Below are 21,180 nucleotides of genomic sequence, written 5' to 3'. Positions count from 1 at the left end.
CGCCCAGTTGAGATGCTCGTCCAAAGTTACACCCAAGTTCTTCACTGTTTTCTGATATGGTATTGGAGTACCTTCGAGCAGAATAGGAGGTAGCCGTTCGCGGAAATCTGAACTTATTAATTTCTGATGGGCTATTAAGATTACTTGCGTCTTTTTTGCATTTAATTTAAGCCCCAGGTTTTTCGCCCATGTCACTACTGAAGACAGATCATCATTCATCAGAGCGATTGCAGTGTTTACGTCTTCAGGTCTGACGCTGAGATAGAGCTGGAGGTCGTCGGCATAGAAATGATGTTTACAGGAGGACAAAACCGACGAAATATCGTTGACATATAAAGAAAACAAAAGTGGTCCTAAGACTGATCCTTGTGGCACTCCCGAAGAAACATGTTTCCAGGAAGATTTTTCATTTGCGCAGACAACACATTGTTGTCTGTCTTTTAAGTAGCTTTCAAACCATCTCATTGCACTATCAGAGAAATTAAGCTGTTGCATTTTTCTGAGTAATATGTCAAAGTTAACAGTGTCAAAAGCTTTGCTGAAGTCCAGTAGCGTCAATATTGTTGCCTTTCGATTGTCGATGGCATATTTCAGGTCATCAGTTACTTTAATTAGAGCAGTGTTTGTGCTGTGATGTTTACGGAAACCGGATTGAAATTTGTCATATAGACTGAATTCATGCAAGTGTTCAGTGATTTGGTCATGAACAATATATTCCAGTGCTTTGGAAACAGCAGGCAGTATGCTAATTGGTCGGTAATCACTAGGCAGTTGCGGGTTTTCGACCTTAGGGATGGGTCGAATTATGCTTCTTTTCCATGCAGTGGGGTATATTCCGTTCACGAGGGAAAAATTAAATATGTCAGTTAAGACAGGTACTAAGATATCGGCAACATTCTTAATCATGGTTATACCGATACTGTCGTTGCCTATTGCATCAGAAGAGATTCTCATTATTGCTTTTCTTGCCGTATTTGTTGTTACATGTTTTAGATGAAAGGTATCGTTGTTAGTTATCCTGTTTGGGGATTCTTGTGGACGGAAATCATCAGCCGTGCTGGTATTCAGAGGTGCAGAGAAGAATTCATTTAATTCGTTAGCTGACACATGAAAAGTAGTTTCCGATTTTGCCTTTCCGACCCCCAGGCTACGGAGATTCTTCCATAGAGTCGTGGGTGTCAAATCGCTGCATACGAGGGAGCGAGCGTGCCTGATTTTGGCATTGCGAATGCATTGTTTCACTCTGTTCCGTAGCTTTCTATATTCTTCAAAACGTTCGGGTTTCGGATCTGCCTTGAAACGCCTGTGGGCAGCATCCCTATTAGTCATCATTTGACGTAATTCAGCTGTCAGCCATGGAGCAGGAGATTTTCTTACACGGACTGTGCGCACAGGTGCATGTTTGTCATAGAGGGCAGTGAGTTTATCACCAAGTTCATTAATTTTGCCGTCGATTGTAGGTTCTCTGATTATTTGATGCCATGAGATTTCTGAGCAATCGGCTGTTAGAGCGTCAAGGTCAATACGTTTCATGTTCCTACAAGTTATGTAACGCGATTTGATCCTTGGGGGCTGCACAGAGTAGGCCAGGAATATTACATCATGTGCTGAGAGGCCAGGGGCCGATGATTGACCAACATCTCGTACTTTGTCAGTCTGTTTCGTTGCGATCACGTCTATAAGAGTATGACTGTGCGCTGTATGGTGTGTAGGTTGTAATGGAAGAATGTTCATGCTATTGCAACTAAACAATCTTCTTAGGTTTATTGCGGAGGGAGTGTCTCTTAGCAGGTCTATGTTCAAGTCACCCATTACGATGACATGTTCGTATTGACACTGAAGTGAATGTAATTCCGACTGGAAGGAACTCATTGAGCTTATTTTTGGCGGCTTGTACACGACGCCTGTCAAGAATTTCCGACTTTGTATATTTATTTCAATGAACATGAATTCAGCCTCTTTTTCTTCAGCAGGATTTGACGTACATAAGACTTTCGCTTTGAGATCTGTTCGTATATATGCGCCGACCCCGCCACCTCGCTTTTTTGATCTGTCTGCCCTAAGAAATGTGTACCCTGGGAGATGAATAGATGCAGAGGATATGTGTGGTTTCAACCACGTTTCGGATAAGAGGATTACGTGGTAGTTTAGTTGGTGGAAGAGGAGGCTAAGTTCTTCGTAATGCGCAGGTAAAGACTGAATGTTGCAGTGAGCTGCTAAAAGCTCGGACGCGTTCCGCTGAGCAGCCTGGAGTAGGGTGGCAGACTGGTTTGTCCCTTTGTTAGGCACTACCTGCCGCGAGGGGCACTGACCGGTGTTTCCGCCAAGTGACATATTCCAGGGGTGTCCGAGATTTTGCGCGCCCTGTTTGTGACTCCGCGAGAGCCGAAAGAAAAGCGACTGCAAGAGATTTCCTGAGGTTGCGGGAGTATAGAAAATGGATTAGTGGTATTCGGTGCAGGGAGAATATGACCAAAATGGTGACAGCTGTGTGTCACTGAGTATCCTATGTCGTAAGAGGAAAAGTGTAATTAGAGTATTTGAAACAGCTTAGGGTGGAAATAAGGGAAAGAGGAGTGATTTAAGAGGCCGATGCTGCCAGCAGAGAGAAGAAAGCTTAATATTTAATAGAGTATCGTAGGAAGCTAGAATTAAATTGAAATTTGCTAAAGTGATACTGATAGTAATTTTTGTTATGCACAATTTAAACCGAAGAGATGGTTGACTAATGAACTAAAGGAGAGACAAATAATTGCAATAGAACTATTACAGAATGGAAGAGAATAAACTGAGAAAATGAAAAAAGTATTAGCAGTAACTAAAACTAAGCAATGGCTACAGCTAAAGACACAAAAATAGTAAAAAGTTAATACAGTTACAAAAACAATTAGTTGAAGGTACAAATAATTGAAAAGTTAATAAGTTACAAAAACAATTAGTTGAAGGTACAAATAATTAAAAAGTTAATACAATTACAAGACTATATCTGAGTATAGGACTGTTAAAATTTGAAAATGGTGTTAAGTTTGACTTTTGGCTCGAGTAGGTTCACTTAATACTATTTAGTTCTGTCATGTTTGTGACTGTCTTCTTTCCAGCTGCAGTCTTAATGATTACTCTGCCATCCTGAGTCCACACATTCTGAAGACCGAAATGGGATATGGCACTGTTTAAAATCTTTAGCCGCTCGTGTGTCAGATCTTCCCTTATTGTAATCCCTGTCCTTGCTAACTTCTTCTTCTGGGTAAAGATCTCAGCCCTTTTTCGGTACGACACAAATTTAATAATTATTGGACGAGGTTTGGTAGCACCTGGTAGTTTTCGTCCCACCCGGTGGCTCCTGTCAATGTCTGCCTTGGTCACTTCGACGCCTAATTTTTCACGCGCAACCTGTATAAGCAGGTTGTCCGTGTCTTCTTCTTTATTTTCTGCTACTCCAAACAGTCGTAGACTATTTCGCCTTTGGTACTGTTCTAGCTCGTCTGTGGCGGCAGATAGTTTAACTTCCAACTCTCGTGCCTTTTTCTCGTATTCAGACACAGACTTTTTTAGTGCTGTAATTTCGGCAGTATTGGCCTCAACAGTTTCACGCATTTTGGCCAATACTGCTGCCGTTACAGTATCTGATATGGTGCCTGCTATCAGATCGAGATTGTTTTTATCGCGAAGCGCAGCGTTTACCTCAGAGCGAACCAACTCCGCTATACCGGGAGCCGCGGCCGCACCTTCCGCCAGGAGCAGGCCCGCCGCACCTGCTGCTTCCCCGCTGCTGGACGCGCTGCTGTTGATTCTTCTGTTTACCATTTTCTCGCAGATATTGGCGGAGCACAGAAAAAATAGCACTACTGCACAGAACACTGTTGTTTACACGATTTCCACTTGTACTAGACAACACCACCTGCGAGAACACCTTCGAATTCGACTAAATTTCGCGAGCCGAACTTAACACGTGTTACACTGCAGCCGCCATGAGATATTAAAGAAAAACAAATGCTTATAACGTCTATTTACAAACCTAAACAAATGGATCTAGGGAAATATATGAACAAATACGAAATAACACAAATAATTTAATAACGAGATATCATAGTGATTCCTGTAAAAGATTAGTTTGTAATGTTGAACGTGACATTCGCAGAAGACAGAATATAGAGTTTAAATTTAGAAATCATAAAAATAAAATGGAGAAATATACTGGAAACTTAATATAATAACTGAAAATCAATTGACACGTCATTATAGAAATGTATGGTACGATTAAGATAGTGAAGACAGTTATTCTATATGAACTGATAATAACTCTGTAGATCAAACAGACATAAAAAAATTAAAAGCAGACGTAAATATAACAAAAACTAGAAAAGGTACTGGCCTAGATGGTATTAATGCTGAATAAGTCAAATATGAAGGAACCACTTCAGGTTTTGCTTCCTTTTTTTTAAAATATGCGTTGGATGAACTGAAGAATAGAACACAGCTAAAGTTATTTCCATCTGTAGAAGGGCAATAGGAAAGACATTGGAAAATGTAGAAGGATATGTTTACTAAATGTTGTATGTGTAAATTTTTAATCAAAGGTTATAAACTATTGCTGATGCAATAATCTCAAAAGAACAATCACGCTTCAGAAAGGGACATTTGTATAATGATAATATATTTGTAACACATCAGTTATTGAAAAACGTCGGGAATTTGGCTTAGAAATACATTCAGCTTTTATTGATTATGAGAAGCCCTTTCCTAAGATAAAAAAGACGCCTTTTGCAGAAAACATTGCAAATAAAATGTATTCCTAAATACATTATTAATACTATAAAGAGTCCATGCGTAGATATAAAAATAGTTATATGATCAGGTTTGAAAATTTCAGATGAAATTTTAATAAATCATTGTGTTCGACAAGGGTGCAGTCTATTGCCCACTTTATTTAATTTGTACATCAATGATCTTGTTTTGAAGTGGAAAGATGAAATATACTTAGGGATTCAGATAGGATCTAGCATACTAACTACTCTGATGACCAGATAACTACACAGAAAACAGAATCAGAAAGCAGTATACAGATTAAACCAAAATGCAGTATATTACAATTTAAGCATATCTGCAAATAAAGATAACGACTTTCGAAGGAAACAATGTAGTTAGATTGAAAATAATAAATTAGAGAATTTTGGAAGAAGTATCCCACTTCAGTTACCTAGGTTGTGATATTAGTTTTAACTATGACAAAGACATTGAGAAGAAGATTAATAAATATCAACCTGTCTGCAAAACAATTGGAAATTGTTTTTATGGAAAACAATAAACAAAATAAAAATTAAATTCCTTAAAGTACGGTTGTATAGACTCTTGTATATGATTCCAAATCATGGGTGGTAACAAAAAAAGAAAACTCATGTATACTGGCAGCGGAGCTTAAGTTCATAAGAGATGTAAGAGGCTGTTGTAAGATAGATATTATAAGGAATGAAAGAATAAGACGAGATTTAAAAATCCTTGTAGTTAATAACAAGAGAGAAGAGAATAAAAAGAAATGGGAGGATCATGTTGATAGAATGACAGAAAACAGACTTCCAAAATAGATAATAAATTATCAGGCAAGTGGAAAGAGAGAACTAGGTAGACCTCGTAAGAGATGGATGGATGGACGATAGAGACCGGAGAGGGTGAATACAACACCTTATCCTTGGAAAATTAAGTAATGGTTTTTTGAAAGAAATACGCGCGCCCTGACCCGAAACAAATGTGGGCCTCTGCAGCAAATAGGTCTCGAAAGAAGCAGCCAATGTGGTTACCCTAGTGTTAAAATGGGAAGGGGGTGAGAGTGGGAGATTGATTCTTGTTGGTCCAGAGAGAAATGGAGGAAGGGAGGGGTTCAATAAATAACATTCGTATAGTAATGCTAAACTAGAACCAGATTTATTCATAGCTTGGTGAATACACACAATATTCAATCGCCCTGTGCAAAAAGTGGATGTACCTAGTACAGCAGAGATAGTGATTTACCTGATTGCCATGAATATAAATGAACACAGTGCGTCTACCAAAAAGTCTGTAGTATAATGGAAGTGCTTCTGCTCAGACGTAGCCCCCTCCCCCCCACCTCCCTGTAGGCCCTGTAGTACAGTGGAGCCCGGGCAACGTACTGGAACTGGCAGTAAATTTGACGTCTGGGCCTTGAGCAGACTATCGACGGGAGCTTTAAATATCAAAGGGGGACCTGGCGATGTGATAGTGGTACAGGGGTTGCTGATGCACGGCTTGTTGACCTCGCTCGTCGCATTTGACGACGAAGGACAGGGTTGCTCCATTGGTAGGCCATGGTGGCGTAACAGCAAACTGGCTGTACACTGACAAGTGATACAATGGTAGGCTTGTCGACGACAGGTGGACCAGATGTGGTTCCGATTTGGTGGCTCTTTTTGTGCCCCATCCCGCTATGCTGTGCTGATATCTGTAAACTGGTCAGAGATTGCACTCTGCAACCTAAAGTTGATTTTCGAGGATGTGTACTTTGCCATTTTCAGTTTTTTTTCTACTTTTATAGCTTTTATCTTAGATTCGATAACTGGCAATTATTCTTCAGCTATGAAAGATCTTGTACAGTACGTTCTGGACGTTAAGATATCATCTTGCGTGTTTCCAGCTTCTCTGGATTTCCGTGTAATAGTTCGGATGAGGTGACCACATTTTAATAATTTGTGGACATTTTTGACGTCTACAGTGGTTTTGCGTTTCTGGAAGTTTGCCTAATTGTCCAGTAACTATTTCAGTTCCCATCCTAAGTTGTGACGCACGCAGATTGATTTCCAATGTGCTATGACATAAGAAACTCGGCGCTTAATATAGGCTCACGAACATCGGCCACTACAAAAGTTCATTCTAACAGTTGATAGAAGTCCAAGCCTACTGTAGTTTTACACTCACAATAAGTGGGAGTACGTGAACAGTTAGCTGCAGATAAGTAATGTGTAGGCCAAAGTCTCTGTTGCTACTGCGTTGCCCGAAGATACTCGCATCAGTGCAACACGTCGTAAATTTCTGTTTACCTTGAGAACACGCGGATGAGGAAATATGACTCCAAAAATTACAGAAAGTTAATTTTGTTAGCTGTCCAATCTGTTCCAAGAAGGCACAAAATATATTATTTAGCTGTAATATGCTGGTATTATCTATAGATGTAGTTTACGTTAACTGAATACAAATAAGTTCGTAAATGGTCACTATAGCTGAATAAACAAGTATTATTTGTAAAGCGTGTCATGTTTAACCCCATGTCAGGGTTTTTTTAATCGCCATAAGACACATTCCTCTTGTTCAACAATTTGTTGTCTACGAAGCCCTCTATTGTATTATATGAAACACTTTCAAAAAATGGTTCAAATGGCTCTGAGCACTATGGGACTTAACATCTGTGGTCATCAGTCCCCTAGAACTTAGAACTACTTAAACCTAACTAACCTAAGGACATCACACACATCCATGCCCGAGGCAGGATTCGAACCTACGACCGTAGCTGTCGCGCGGTTCCGGTCTGAGCGCCTAGAACCGCTAGACCACGGCGACCGACCACTGCTTTCAACCGAGTCACATTTTTCATGCGCAGTGCCTCATGGTCAGCAGGCTGTTTGTGACCACGTCATTGCACTTGTCGAGGGATACGCCAGTATGGCGATGACGAATATACGCATCCAATGTGCGTTCACCGCGATGTCACCAAACACGGATGCGACCATCATGATGCTGTTAACTGTACTTGGATTCATCCGAAAAATATCTTCTTCAGAGAGAAAGTCATAAATAAATACACCTGGAACACAAAAGGCTCATGCTCAGTAATTGATTATGTTATAGCTAATAAATGAATAACCTCCTATATTCGAGATACTCATGTATATAGAGATAATGACATAGGCTCTTATTAATTCCTAGTTACTTTGAAGATTGAAATGTGTGGAAGATAGAGAAAACAAACAAATGTAAGAAAAACCCAAAGCCAAAACTTGAAATAAGGAAGTTCTTCTGCTGCAGGAAGAAAACATAAGAAACTTATCTCAACAAAGAGTCTCACACAAATTGAAAATGGTTGAAACTAAAGATAATAGTGAAGAAGAATGAGAATGATTAAAAACATCAATGTTGAAAAATTGCGAATGAGGTACTAGGAAAACGTAAAGTGTCTAGCTGGAAAAGGAGTTTAAAATATGGAATACACAAATCCTTAACGATATTAAAGAAAAACAAATGCTTATAACGTCTATTTACAAACCTAAACAAATGGATCTAGGGAAATATATGAACAAATACGAAATAACACAAATAATTTAATAACGAGATATCATAGTGATTCCTGTAAAAGATTAGTTTGTAATGTTGAACGTGACATTCGCAGAAGACAGAATATAGAGTTTAAATTTAGAAATCATAAAAATAAAATGGAGAAATATACTGGAAACTTAATATAATAACTGAAAATCAATTGACACGTCATTATAGAAATGTATGGTACGATTAAGATAGTGAAGACAGTTATTCTATATGAACTGATAATAACTCTGTAGATCAAACAGACATAAAAAAATTAAAAGCAGACGTAAATATAACAAAAACTAGAAAAGGTACTGGCCTAGATGGTATTAATGCTGAATAAGTCAAATATGAAGGAACCACTTCAGGTTTTGCTTCCTTTTTTTTAAAATATGCGTTGGATGAACTGAAGAATAGAACACAGCTAAAGTTATTTCCATCTGTAGAAGGGCAATAGGAAAGACATTGGAAAATGTAGAAGGATATGTTTACTAAATGTTGTATGTGTAAATTTTTAATCAAAGGTTATAAACTATTGCTGATGCAATAATCTCAAAAGAACAATCACGCTTCAGAAAGGGACATTTGTATAATGATAATATATTTGTAACACATCAGTTATTGAAAAACGTCGGGAATTTGGCTTAGAAATACATTCAGCTTTTATTGATTATGAGAAGCCCTTTCCTAAGATAAAAAAGACGCCTTTTGCAGAAAACATTGCAAATAAAATGTATTCCTAAATACATTATTAATACTATAAAGAGTCCATGCGTAGATATAAAAATAGTTATATGATCAGGTTTGAAAATTTCAGATGAAATTTTAATAAATCATTGTGTTCGACAAGGGTGCAGTCTATTGCCCACTTTATTTAATTTGTACATCAATGATCTTGTTTTGAAGTGGAAAGATGAAATATACTTAGGGATTCAGATAGGATCTAGCATACTAACTACTCTGATGACCAGATAACTACACAGAAAACAGAATCAGAAAGCAGTATACAGATTAAACCAAAATGCAGTATATTACAATTTAAGCATATCTGCAAATAAAGATAACGACTTTCGAAGGAAACAATGTAGTTAGATTGAAAATAATAAATTAGAGAATTTTGGAAGAAGTATCCCACTTCAGTTACCTAGGTTGTGATATTAGTTTTAACTATGACAAAGACATTGAGAAGAAGATTAATAAATATCAACCTGTCTGCAAAACAATTGGAAATTGTTTTTATGGAAAACAATAAACAAAATAAAAATTAAATTCCTTAAAGTACGGTTGTATAGACTCTTGTATATGATTCCAAATCATGGGTGGTAACAAAAAAAGAAAACTCATGTATACTGGCAGCGGAGCTTAAGTTCATAAGAGATGTAAGAGGCTGTTGTAAGATAGATATTATAAGGAATGAAAGAATAAGACGAGATTTAAAAATCCTTGTAGTTAATAACAAGAGAGAAGAGAATAAAAAGAAATGGGAGGATCATGTTGATAGAATGACAGAAAACAGACTTCCAAAATAGATAATAAATTATCAGGCAAGTGGAAAGAGAGAACTAGGTAGACCTCGTAAGAGATGGATGGATGGACGATAGAGACCGGAGAGGGTGAATACAACACCTTATCCTTGGAAAATTAAGTAATGGTTTTTTGAAAGAAATACGCGCGCCCTGACCCGAAACAAATGTGGGCCTCTGCAGCAAATAGGTCTCGAAAGAAGCAGCCAATGTGGTTACCCTAGTGTTAAAATGGGAAGGGGGTGAGAGTGGGAGATTGATTCTTGTTGGTCCAGAGAGAAATGGAGGAAGGGAGGGGTTCAATAAATAACATTCGTATAGTAATGCTAAACTAGAACCAGATTTATTCATAGCTTGGTGAATACACACAATATTCAATCGCCCTGTGCAAAAAGTGGATGTACCTAGTACAGCAGAGATAGTGATTTACCTGATTGCCATGAATATAAATGAACACAGTGCGTCTACCAAAAAGTCTGTAGTATAATGGAAGTGCTTCTGCTCAGACGTAGCCCCCTCCCCCCCACCTCCCTGTAGGCCCTGTAGTACAGTGGAGCCCGGGCAACGTACTGGAACTGGCAGTAAATTTGACGTCTGGGCCTTGAGCAGACTATCGACGGGAGCTTTAAATATCAAAGGGGGACCTGGCGATGTGATAGTGGTACAGGGGTTGCTGATGCACGGCTTGTTGACCTCGCTCGTCGCATTTGACGACGAAGGACAGGGTTGCTCCATTGGTAGGCCATGGTGGCGTAACAGCAAACTGGCTGTACACTGACAAGTGATACAATGGTAGGCTTGTCGACGACAGGTGGACCAGATGTGGTTCCGATTTGGTGGCTCTTTTTGTGCCCCATCCCGCTATGCTGTGCTGATATCTGTAAACTGGTCAGAGATTGCACTCTGCAACCTAAAGTTGATTTTCGAGGATGTGTACTTTGCCATTTTCAGTTTTTTTTTCTACTTTTATAGCTTTTATCTTAGATTCGATAACTGGCAATTATTCTTCAGCTATGAAAGATCTTGTACAGTACGTTCTGGACGTTAAGATATCATCTTGCGTGTTTCCAGCTTCTCTGGATTTCCGTGTAATAGTTCGGATGAGGTGACCACATTTTAATAATTTGTGGACATTTTTGACGTCTACAGTGGTTTTGCGTTTCTGGAAGTTTGCCTAATTGTCCAGTAACTATTTCAGTTCCCATCCTAAGTTGTGACGCACGCAGATTGATTTCCAATGTGCTATGACATAAGAAACTCGGCGCTTAATATAGGCTCACGAACATCGGCCACTACAAAAGTTCATTCTAACAGTTGATAGAAGTCCAAGCCTACTGTAGTTTTACACTCACAATAAGTGGGAGTACGTGAACAGTTAGCTGCAGATAAGTAATGTGTAGGCCAAAGTCTCTGTTGCTACTGCGTTGCCCGAAGATACTCGCATCAGTGCAACACGTCGTAAATTTCTGTTTACCTTGAGAACACGCGGATGAGGAAATATGACTCCAAAAATTACAGAAAGTTAATTTTGTTAGCTGTCCAATCTGTTCCAAGAAGGCACAAAATATATTATTTAGCTGTAATATGCTGGTATTATCTATAGATGTAGTTTACGTTAACTGAATACAAATAAGTTCGTAAATGGTCACTATAGCTGAATAAACAAGTATTATTTGTAAAGCGTGTCATGTTTAACCCCATGTCAGGGTTTTTTTAATCGCCATAAGACACATTCCTCTTGTTCAACAATTTGTTGTCTACGAAGCCCTCTATTGTATTATATGAAACACTTTCAAAAAATGGTTCAAATGGCTCTGAGCACTATGGGACTTAACATCTGTGGTCATCAGTCCCCTAGAACTTAGAACTACTTAAACCTAACTAACCTAAGGACATCACACACATCCATGCCCGAGGCAGGATTCGAACCTACGACCGTAGCTGTCGCGCGGTTCCGGTCTGAGCGCCTAGAACCGCTAGACCACGGCGACCGACCACTGCTTTCAACCGAGTCACATTTTTCATGCGCAGTGCCTCATGGTCAGCAGGCTGTTTGTGACCACGTCATTGCACTTGTCGAGGGATACGCCAGTATGGCGATGACGAATATACGCATCCAATGTGCGTTCACCGCGATGTCACCAAACACGGATGCGACCATCATGATGCTGTTAACTGTACTTGGATTCATCCGAAAAAATGACGTTTCGCCATTCGTGCACCAAGGTTCGTCGTTGAGAACACCATTGCAAGCGCTCCTGTCTGTGATGCAGCGTCAAGGGTAACCACAGCCATTGTCTCCGAGCTGATAGTCCATGCTGCTGCAAACGTCGTCGAACTGTTCGTGCAGATGGTTGTTGTCTTGCAAATGTCCCCATCTGTTGACTCAGGGATCGAGACGTGGCTGCACGGTCCGTTACAGCCATGCGGATAAGATGTCTGTCATCTCGACTGCTAGTGATACGAGGCCGTTGGGATCCAGCACGGCGTTCCGTATTATCCTCGTGAACCCACTGATTCCTTATTCTGCTAACAGTCATTGGATCTCGACCAACGAGATCAGAAATGTCGCTATACGATAAACCGCAATCGCGATAGGCTACAATCCGACCTATATCAAAGTCGGAAACGTGATGGTCCGCATGTCTCCTCCTTACACGAGGCATCACAACAATGTTTCACCAGGCAACGCCGGTAAACTGCTGTTTGTTTATGAGAAATCGGTTGGAAGCTTTCCTCATGTCAGCACGTTCTAGGTGTCACCACCAGCGCCGACCTTGTGTGAATACTCTGAAAAGCTAATCATTTGCATATCATAGCATTTTCTTCCTATCGGTTAAATTTCGCGTCATAGCGCGTCATCTTCGTGGTATAGCAATTTTAATGGCCAGTAGTGTCTAAGCCCACTACACTCATAATTGCAAATGTTCCTTACTTTTATGAGCAGATCTGTACCCCCCCCCCCCCCCCCCCTTCGCAATGTAATTGGCTTCTGAGTAGGATGGCAGACGATTCAAATTTCAGTCACAGCGATTTTTTGATCTTTCATGTTTCCAAGACACGATGTTCCTTGTTGTTTAACAGTAGTCGCTTGTAAAGGAAATGCAGCTTGATCCGACATCTAGTGGGGAGGTGGTTCTGATTTAGTATCGGCGTCGCCAGCGGTGTAGCATGCGTTGACCGCTGCGCGGTTGCAATCTTTCTTGTGGCCTGCCGCGTCGTTTACGTGGGTGTGAAGAGCAGTTTATGGCCTGTGCGCCTAGAAGTTGTGGTACCATTGCACTGGCGAGCTTTGCTTCATGTACCGTTTTTTTACCGTTACAGGGCCCGGAGTGGAGGATTTGCGAAACAGCGGCATCTTCATGTGTAGGACAGGTTCTCGTTTTATTTCTCTGCAATTTATTGTTTGCAAACATTCTCGCTGTGTTGCAAAGTCCAAAGTTAAGTAAGTATTCCACTTTAATGGCAGAAGTTGCCGTAATGGTGGCGTCATCTAGGGACTGCAACGCTGCCCACAATTTTTCTCGCCGAAGCAAGTGATAGACCTTGTCTACAGTTTCTACCTATGAATTAATGTCATTTTTGTCGAAAGTTGTCCTGTTTTAATAGGTACCGCCAGAAGGTTGAGATAGATATGACGTAATGTTGTGTCTGTCAACTCCGATTCGTTAACAGTAGCGTCTATGTGGCGCCAATAATCAGATGGCGCTGGCGCATATCACCAATTTGTTCATTGTTTAGAATTTGCTCAACACGTTGATCTTGTGGTTCACAGACCCTTTTTAATAATTTTGATTTTAGATGTGGTACCGATTTTGCACTATTGTGGTTATAATAATGTCCAGCATTAAAATCAATTTATGAGATCCAAATGTGTTAATTGTCAGAACAAATTGCATTTCACCACTTGAACAACACACGAAACTATAATGTTGTTTGCTGCGTAAGTATTGATGGATTTCCAGTTTGCTTCTCATCGCAGTTGAGGCACTTCAAGCGACAGGCTTGAGAAAATATATGTCCTTCACAATTTCAAGTTACTTGGAAGTTAGAGTCGCTATTTGCACTGTGTTTGGCAGCATCGTGATGTATGAAATGCTGAATCGTCTTAACATTGTTATTATAAGTATTGTTGAGTCAATATGAATTTTTTACGTTTCAGTGTTCATTTTTCTTCTCAGTGTCATCAATTTGTCACACATTATTACCTTTTGTCCTCGTTAGCCACAGTAAATAACGAGCGCATACAAATACTAAACTGGAGCCAGATTTCTTTATGGCTTGGTAAATGTACGCACAACGTTAACTCGCACACTGTACAAATGAATGTGTCTAATACCGGAGCAAGACTGGCGTATCTGTTTGGGACCATAGAGTGTAAATATATGTGGAATATATGTAAATCTTTATACGCTATGTTTGGGACTAACATAGAGTAAATATCTCTGGAGTGAGCATTGCATTCTGCGCATGTTGTCAACATTAAACCAGGATTGTCACGTGTTTTCGGGACTTCGCTGTGCGTGTGTGCTTTCTGCAGAGTTTGAAGTTTATAATATAAAGAATTTTTGTTGTATTTTCAACGTTTGTTGATAGTGTAATAGCGGTGGTGAATTACTGTTGTTGCTACGGATGGAAAGAAAAATACGTGAAAAGAGGGATAGTAACTTTTCATGGATACATACCATGTAGCTCTAATTATAGTTATCATATTAGTAAGGGACACTGTATATGTTTAAAAATTTCGAGACGCTTTATAATTAAGGCTTGATTCTGTAGACCTACTTTTCTACGATTTTATGACTATATAATAGATATTACGGCTCGTACATAAGCTTACTAACAATCGCTTCCTTTCGTAAATTTGCTAGTGGAACAGGAAAGGAAATGGTTAGTTGTTTCAGCAAATACTATCTTCCATGCATTTATCAGTGATTTGTCGATTATGTATATAGATTTGAAAGACGGGAGACAGATAAGTTCGATAGAGTAGGAGTCTTCAATTGTCTTCGTATAACGTGTGTCAAAACATTTTTGTTTACTATAAAGTTACAGTAGGAGACCATGTTAAGTGTATCTAGGACATGAAGAATAATTATGTGTGATTTATATTTTAGTTTCCCGAAGGACAAACAACGAATAAAGATGTGGCTCCAGAAAATGAGGAGGAGTAATTTTGTCCCCACAAAATATTTCAAAGTATGTTCAAAACACTTTGAAGAGGAATGTTTGGACAGAGAAAAATTTGGACGTGTGTGGCTGAAGGTAGATGCTATACCAACTATTTTTCCACAGCACCTAGTACTCAAAGTACCCACACGAAAACCACCTGTAAAACGACATTTGTCAGGTTCGTATATATAACTTGTGTTTACCATATTTGCTACCTACTTTCTTTCACTGAGAAATAGTTATTTAATAAACTGGGAGCAAGTACGTAAAAAGCGTTAAATAAATACTTCAATGTGTAACCAGTGAGAAAAATTGTGCTTTAGATCGCAAAAACGAGAAAATAAATACGCAGAATAGCAGAAAAAAGGACGAATTACCAGGGATATAATCGCTACTGTACGGCAAATTCGGTGTTCTTCGGACACTTGCAAAAGTACTAGCGCACTGTCGTATTCTAGGACTATCACTTCAGAAATGTATGTCAGGCTCTGTAATACTATTAAGTGCCGTATCAAACTGAAAACTACCAAAAATCGAGTGCATCTAAACTGTGACACCTATCGCAAAAAAGCAGAATGCAATATCACTTGCCCTTGAAAGTTACATAGCTGGTTTATTCCCGGTATCAAATGGATACTGTTAAAATGTCTGTGCAACATACATAAATAATGCGCGACACGTACGAAAAGAATCCGTCTGTATTAGGTATGTAGTAACATTCTAAATATACAGGGAGCTATACGGACAAACAAACAACGTCCAGAGAACACGTGACCAGGCCGGCAGTGTATGTTGACAACACACAATCTGTTCTGCGCATGTGAATGCTCACTCCAGAGATATTTACTATATTGGGACGAACAGCGATAGTGTATGTCCACCAAAGTATTTACACTATACTCGAAATACTTCTACTATCACAACCCCATTGTTTACCGTATTTATTTCCTCTATAAGATGGATTAAGTTGCTGAAGATTGTCTTGGAACATTCATTCTGTAATTAATATATACATATACTGACTAATTTTTGAGTTTCCTATTTCTCTCTGATATTTCTACTGCAGACTTTTCAAAATTTACCAGGGTAAGTCAATTATTATCCGCAATTTAGTTATATTTTTGTTTATTTTGGCAGTACTGTCGATTTACGTTGATGATGCATGCGCATGATTTGTTTATTTGTTGTTATATCTTTGCAATTTTCAAGCCGCTAGGTTACTTTCGTTATCACTGCCGTGCTGTAAACATAGCTGCTCCGCTGTCTATTTGCACCAAAGAAGAGCAATGTTCAGTGACCGGTTTTTTGTGGTCGGAAGGCGTATCAGTGGCCGAAATTCATCAAAGACTTTCGGTACAGTACGGGAACAGTGTTTTGCCATAACGGAGTGTCTACGAAAGCACTGAAAAATTCCGAAATGGTCGCACAAGTGTTCGCACGATGAAGGAGCCGGACGACCGTTTACCGCCACAAATGAAGAAACCATTGTGCGTTCACGTGAAATGATTCTCTTAGACAGACGATTAACTATTGACGAAGTGGAACATCGTCTGAAAATTTGTCACGGTTCTGCCTACGAAATCATCCACAACAAACTTCGGTTTCATTAAGTTTGTGCAAGATGGGTCCCAAAACAACTCACACAGTTGCATAAACAAACGCGCTTGGACATCTGCAAAAAACATTTGGATCGCTATGGTAACAACTTCTTAGACAGGATCATTACTGGTGAGGAAACATGGATCCATCATTATGAGCCGGAGAGTAAATGGCAGAGTATGGAATGGAAAGATCCAAATTCGCCGTGCAAGAAAAAGTTGAAGACCCAACCGTCCGCATGAAAACTGGTGCTTACGATTCTTTGGAACGCATAAGGTCCAGTACTGGAACATCATCGGGAAAGGGGCACAACAATAAACAGTGGACGTTACAGTGAGATCCTTAGTACTTGGCTAAAGCCTGCAATGCAAAGCAAACGCCGAGGATTGCTGCCTAAAGGTGTTGTGCTGTTGCACGACAATGCCCGTCCGCATACTGCTGCCCACACGGCTGAAACGCTCCAGAAACTCAAATTTGAAGTATTGGGTCATCCTCCATATAGTTCCGATCTTACCCCTTCTGACTATACTTGTTTGATCAGCTCAACCAGGCATTAAGAGGCCGTCGATTTGCCTCGGACGAAGCAGTGAAATAAGCGGTGCATTCCTGGCTCGCATCTCAACCGAGAACCTTCTGTTATGTGGGCACCAGGAAGCTTGTACAACGATGGACCAAGTGTGTTGAAACGCAAGGAGACTATGTCGAAAATTGATGTCCTTGTAAGTTTCCTATTTGATTAAATAAAATTTTATAACTACTTTGCGGATAGTAATTGACTTATCCTCGTATATCCTCACTGAATGAAAATACATCAGTTCTGGCTTTAAAAGCAGTGACTCCTTATCTTTAAAGGTCGTCCTACAATAGAAATTTCTTAATTCACGTGATGCTAGAACTGTTGTTGTTGTGGTCTTCAGTTCATAAACTAGTTTGATGCAGCTCTCCATGCTACTCTAACCAGTGCAAGCCTCTTCATCTCCGAATAACTACTGCAACCTAAATCCTTCTGAATCTGCTCACTGTATTCATCTCTTGATCTCCCTCTACGATTTTTACCCTGCACGCTTCCCTCCAGTAGTAATCTGATGATCCCTTGATGCCTCAGAATGTTTCCTTCCAACTGATCCCTTCTTCTAGTCAAGTTGTGCCACAAATTCCTCTTCTCCCCAATTCTATTCAGTACCTCCTCATTAGTTACGTGATCTACCCATCTAATCGTCAGCATTCTTCTGTAGCACCATATTTCGAAAGCTTCTATTCTCTTCTTGTCTGAACTGTTTATCGCCCATATTTCACTACCATACATGGCTACACTCCACACAAATACTTTCAGAAAATACTTCCTAGCACCTAAATCTATACTCGATGTTAACACATTTCTCTTCTTCAGAAGTGCTTTCTTTCCATAGCCAATCTACATTTTATATCCTCTCTACTTCGACCGTAATCACTTATTTTTCTTCCCAAATTACAAAACTCATGTACTATTGTGTCTCATTTCCTAATCTAATACCCTCAGCATCACCTGTTTTAATTCGACTATATTCATTAATCCTCGTTTTGCCAGCCGGTGTGGTCGAGCAGTTCTAGGCGCTTCAATCTGGAACCGCGTGACCGCTACGGTCACAGGTTCGAATCCTGCTTCGGGCATGGATGTGTGTGATGTCCTTAGGTTTAAGTAGTTCTAAGTTCTAGGGGACTGATGACCTCAGCTGTTGAGTCCCGTAGTGCTCAGAGCCATGTTTTTTAACCTCGTTTTTCTTATGTTGATGTTCATTTTATATCCTCCTTTCAAGACACTGTCCATTCCGTTCAGCTGCCCTTCCAGGTCCTTTGTTGTCTCTGACAGAATTACCACGCCATCAGCAAACCTCAAAGTTTTCATTTCTTCTCCATGGATTCTAATTCCTGCTCCAGTTTTTTTTTCTTTTGTTTCCTTTACTGCTTGCTCAATATACAGATTGAATAACATCGGGAATAGGCCTCAGCCCTGTCTCACTCCCTTCTCAACCACTGCTTCCCTTGCGTGCCTCTGGACTCATAACTGCCATCTAGTTTCTGTACAAATTGTAAATTTTCTTTCCTTCCCTGTATTTTACCCGTGCCATCTTCAGAATTTGAAGAGATTATTCCAGTCAACATTGGCAAAAGCTTTCTCTAAGTCTACAAATGCTGGAAATGTAGGTCTATCTTTCCTTAATCTACCTTAGAATTTTGCAGCCGTGATTTATTAAACTGATTGTTCGGTAATGTTCACACCTTTCAACACCTGCTTTCATTGGGATTGGAATTACTACATTCTTCTTGGAGACTGAGGGTATTTTGCCTATCTCATGTATCTTGTTCAGCAGGTGGTAGAGTTTGGTCATGGCTGACTCTCCCTAGGCTAGCAGTAGCTCTAATGGAATGCTGTCTACTCCCAGGGCCTTTTTTCGACTTAAGTCTTTCAGTGCTCTGTCAAATTCTTCACGCAGTATCATATCTCCCATTTCATCTTCATATACGTCCTCTTCCATTTTCATTGTGCATCGCCCTTTTATAGACCCTCAAGATACTCCTTCCACCTTTCTGCTTTCCCTTCTTTGCTTAGGACTGGTTTTCCATCTGAGCTCCTGATATTCATATAGATGGTTCTCTTTTCTCCAAATGTCTTTTTAATTTTTCTGTAGGCAGTACCCATCTTACCCATAGTGATATATGCCTCTACATACATTTGTCCTCTAGCCGTCCTGCTTAGCCATTTTGTACTTCCTGTCGATCTCATTTTTGAGACCTCTGTACTCCTTTTCGCGTGCTGCATTTACTGAATTTTTATATTTTTTCCTTTCGTCAATTAAATTCAATATCTTTTCTTTTACCCAAGGATTTATACTAGCCCTCGGCTTTTGATCTGCTTGATCGTCTGCTGCCTTCACTATTTCGTCTCTCAAACCTACCCATTCTTCTTCTATTGTATTTCTTTCCCCTGTTCTTGCCAATCGTTCCCTAACGCTCTCTCTAAAACTATCTACAATCTCTGGTTCTTTCAGTTTATCCAGGTCCTACCTCCTTAAAATTCTACATTTTTGCAGTTTCTTCAGTTTTAATCTACACTTTATAACCAACAAATTGTGGTTAGAGTCCACAGTTGCCCCTGGAAATGTCTTAACTTAATACCTGGTTCCTAAATCTCTGTGTTACCATTACATCATCATTCTGAACCCTTCCAGTGTCTTCAGCCCTCTTCCACGCATGCAACCTTCTTTCATGATTCTTAAAACAAGTTATGATTAAGTTATGTTCTGTGCAAAATTCTACCTGGCGGCATCCTCTTTCATTCCTTACCCCCAGTCCATAATCACCTTCTTCTTTTCCTTCTCTTCCTTTTCCTACTATCGAATTCCAGTCCCATATGACTATTAAATTTTCGTCTTCCTTAACTATCTGAATAATTTCTTTTACCTCACCATACAGTTCTTCAATATCTTCATCATCTGTGGAGCTAGTTGGCATATAAACTTGTACTACTGTGGTAGGCGTGGGCTTCGTGTCCACATTGGCTACAATCATGCATTCACTATGCTGTTCGCAGTAGCTTATCCGCGCTCCTATCTTTTTTATTCATTATTAAACCTACTCCTGCGTTACCCTTATTTGATTTTATATTTGTAGCCCTGTGGTCTTGCGGTAGCTTTGTCACTTCCTGCGCACGGGGTCCCGAGTTCGATTCCCGGCGGGGTCATGGATTTTCCCTGCCTCGAGACGACTGGGTGTTGTTGTGCTGTCTTCATCATCATCATCATTCATCCCCATTGCGGTCGGGGAAGGCAGTGGGAAACCACATCCGCTACGACCTCGCCTAGTCGGCGGTGCGGGTCTCCCGCATCGTTCCCTACGCTCCTCGGAGTATGGGACCTCATCATCACCATCATTCACTTGACCAGAAGCCTTGTTGCTCCTGCCACCCGCGCGGCTTTCCCTGTCGGAGGTTCGAGTCCTCCCTCGGGCATGGGTGTGTGTTTCGTCCTTAAGCCGTCGGCACACGGACCGTGAATCCGAACGTTGAGCGTTGAGCGTGCCGAGTTTCTGACGTCATAGCGTGGAATAGCAGGCTCGGGAGTCTTTCCGGACGTGCAGAGCAATATCTGGCATGTCAGATGTTCTGAGTGTGCATTTGAGCGTTGACCAATGAGATGGCACAACACCAGCTACGTCACAAGCACGCCGTCTCCCAACGGTACAGAGTGTTATGTACATATGCCGTTTCTGAGCACCAGCAAATTGAGAATCACTGGAAACCCGTTGTTAACTGTGTGATTCGTTCCAATAAAATAATGAGAAACATCATATTCGTGGCAAAAGAATTATTGTAACTTCAGTATTATGAAAGTAGGCTATTTGAAGGTAGCGACACACTGAAGATCCACCCAAAACGCATTGCCCTTGGTACAATTTGTTATAATTAAATTTCATTTAGTAACATATTTACGAATAAGGTTTGCAGCAACGGGTAATATAAATGATTAGATGCTCGAGGCGTGATGTTGGTTTAGCGTAATTAGTAGCGTCACTGTCCTCATTAGAATTAATTGGATGGGAG

Source organism: Schistocerca gregaria, chromosome 3 (assembly GCF_023897955.1).
Source record: "Schistocerca gregaria isolate iqSchGreg1 chromosome 3, iqSchGreg1.2, whole genome shotgun sequence".
NCBI classification, from domain to species: domain Eukaryota; kingdom Metazoa; phylum Arthropoda; class Insecta; order Orthoptera; family Acrididae; genus Schistocerca; species Schistocerca gregaria.
Note: the sequence above shows the minus strand (reverse complement) of the source record.